Raw genomic sequence first — 3090 nt, forward strand, 5'->3', positions numbered from 1 at the left:
CAGTGTGGGTGTCCGGCGTCGGAGTGTTGCACCCGCAGCCCCACGGCCCCCGCGTGGGACAGTTCAACTGTTTCCAACTGAAAACCACTGCAAGCTGCGTGAGAAAGTATTTCCTTCTCGCTGCAGTTTCACATGTTAATACCACCGCCCTCCCTCCTGGAGCTTCACGGTGATGCAGGAGCACAGGGCTGGCAGCCGCCGCCTCGCTCTGTCACAGATCCCGAGGACAGCGCTTTTTTTCATCCTTCCAGGAGCCGTCCCAGGCTCTCTTTCCCACCAGTGTCTGGACCTCCCCTGTCTGACAACATCCAGCTCCTCCGGAACTATCCCATGTGAGTAAGTGGGATTTCCGGCCCCCCGCTATCTGCCGCAGATGTGAGAGAAAACATAAGCCAGGTCAGGCTTTCCTCCAGGTCTTGCCACTTGACTTTTCCGCCCCCAAAGTGACATTTGTCATTCAGCACAAGCATTGTAAGTGTTTAATCCGCACAGCTCCATTATTCAGTTGCTGGAGATACCATTGTTTTTATGTTGCTGCAACTACAATCCCTCTAAGTATCAGACAAGCCAAAATGGAAAACTTAATCATAGGAAAACTAAGAGATTTTATTACATATTTGAAAATGGCAAAAGTAACAAAAAAGGCAACAAAATAAAATGCCACAATGTTAAAAGGTACCAGCATCCATCCCTGCTTCAGCGACCCCGAAGGTTTCCTGAAGCATCCCTCCACTGTGTAAGCAAACAGGACAAACCCAGCTAACACAATCCTACTTTCCAAATGGAGAATCAGCCCTTCCTTCTGGGTCTGTCTGGGGATTTTCTAACCACTACAAAATAAAAAGGGAGCGTTAAAAATATGTCTTTCAGAATGTGTCTAAAAAATCCCCATTTCCCCTCTCACGCTGCTGCAGCCTTGCCTCAGGGGTGTGTAGCAGTGCCAAGGGAAAAAAACCTCTGTGTGTAAGACACCAGCTCCCACAGAGGGTGGTGGGACCCCCACATTACAACTACTTTGTAGGTTTTCCTGTTCTATAGGAAGTTAAATAAACGGCCTCCATAAGCCAACAGAGTCGTGGTTTCCAAATCACACTGAAAAGTTGCTTTTCTTATGGTTCAAGAGTCTTTTTCTCCCGACCTCTTTACACACCTCAGGGCAGCACAAGCCAAGAGTGCCCAAGAGGGCTTGTGCAGCCTCTTGCTCTGTCCCACGTGCATCACACCGGGAGCTTCTGCCACCTCCGGTAAGGTGGGGCACAAGGCAGTCCCCCTTTCTCACCATCCCCGTTCCCTCACTGCCCTCCCACCACACTTACCTTTCTAATTTTCTTTTTTTTTAATTATTATTTTCTGGCCACAGAGGAGGAGGGAGCAGAAACACCCATGAAGAGAGCTGTGATTATGTCCTGATCTCTTTCTGACCCACCACCATAGGCTGTGTCACTTTGTATTGGCTGAGGTGAGTGATATCATCGCCTGTGTTTTACGGCAAAACACCAAATTTCATTCCTCACCATTGCTTTCATCGGTTTGTCTCTTCAAAGTCCTCTTTGGACCAGAGTCAACCTAAATAACATGTAAATAATTAATCATTTAAATAAATAACATGCCATCTGCAAATAGCAACTCACTCTGTATGCGGGTTAATAAATATGTTAAATAACCCAAAACAGAGTACAAAACCTTGAGCCACCTACTGTCACTCTTTTTTGGGGAAGAAAAGTGGCTACTGATATTTATAGGAGCAGCAGGATTATAGCTCTGTGGTCTCTCAATTCTGCTGCTGCACAAACACAAGAGGGAAAGATGGTCCCTGAGTCCTGTGAGCTTTATAATTAGAACAGAAGAAATAAAACATAGGGCAATTGAAAAGAGAAAGCTGTGCTGGTCAGTGGGATAAGCAGCAAACACATGAACGAAAATGCTTTAGAGCCTGTGCTTCTGTCATCTCTCAGCCTGTCTTCATCATCCACCCAGGCTCAGGCTGCCTGGAAATAGCCTCATAAACTGACGGATTCTGGTGGCCAGGGGCATTATTTGCCGTAAATACTCAAGAATTGCAGTTACGGGGGTGCAATAGGAAAATGGACTACAAACTATCAAATGCTGAGAGGAAACCAAGAGGGCTGATCCGAGGCACTGAATGTCTTCTGCAGAGGCCCTGAGTCAGCAGAGGTGCCGTGGAGGAGATGGGTGTAATAGATCTTGGAAACTGCACCAAAAGCACACAAATAGTGATTTTCATTGCCTTTTCCAGCTGGAAAAACAACATGTGAACATCAAATTAATCCAGTGGCAGCAGGACGCTGTACGGACAGGCAGTTTGAACAAGTTCAGAATGCAATTTGGTAACACTCACCGGAAAGACTCCTCAGAGATTGTACTGAGTGCCAGAGCAGAGGGGTGCGGCTCAGGGGGACTCTCAGGAGGGGCTGGTGGTGGCCAAGCAATCGCGGTGAGGGTGGCACTGCTGCCTGGGCTCCCTCCTCTGCCTGGCACCTCACCCGGCACAGCTGCTGTCGCCTAAAATAACCCCTGGTTTAACATCAGTGAGCACCGGGAGGAGGCCTGACAGAGAAATGGTGCGTCCTCAGGACTCGTGGTGGTTAAAGCAGCACCGAGGCCGCAGACATTGGTGAGGAAGCCAGATCGTATCTTCCCATCCCTTTTCACGAGCGGGAAGACCGGGGAAGCTCTTTTTACTTTTTTTTTCTGCTAAAAAAACCCAACCCAAACCAACAAAAAACCCCCTCACTTTATGCCGAGAGCTGAGGCGCTCAGCAGACGACATTCCGCCACTGGGCGATTAAGAAGCCACGTCCCGCAGCCCAGGCTGATGCCTTTGGCAACGCACAGGAAAACACGCGCCCTCCCAGAAAAATCCCCCACGGGGGTGCACACGTTCCTTCCCCCCCTTCCTCCCTCGCACAGGAGCTGCGGGCGAGCAGCGCGGGCAGTGCCGCGCAGGGGCCGCGCCCACCGCACCGCCGGGGCCGCGCTAAGGGCCGCGCTCGCTTTTCCCGGGAGAAGCCCATCCCTGCCCATCCCTGCCCGGCCCGGCGGGGCCCATCCCGCCCGGCAGGAAGCGCG

At 50.6% G+C, this 3090-nt stretch overlaps 1 long non-coding RNA gene across 1 annotated transcript; it reads right to left on the reverse strand.

The window, feature by feature from the left end:
- Positions 1 to 581: 581 nt before the first annotated feature.
- LOC108447794 lies at positions 582 to 3084 on the reverse strand. Its single transcript, XR_001863481.1, has 2 exons — positions 2360 to 3084; positions 582 to 2257 (listed from the first exon to the last, which is right to left on the reverse strand). It is a non-coding gene; the product is annotated as an uncharacterized LOC108447794 (long non-coding RNA).
- Positions 3085 to 3090: the final 6 nt, after the last annotated feature.

Source organism: Corvus brachyrhynchos, unplaced genomic scaffold, assembly GCF_000691975.1.
Source record: "Corvus brachyrhynchos isolate BGI_N302 unplaced genomic scaffold, ASM69197v1 scaffold245, whole genome shotgun sequence".
NCBI lineage: Eukaryota > Metazoa > Chordata > Aves > Passeriformes > Corvidae > Corvus > Corvus brachyrhynchos.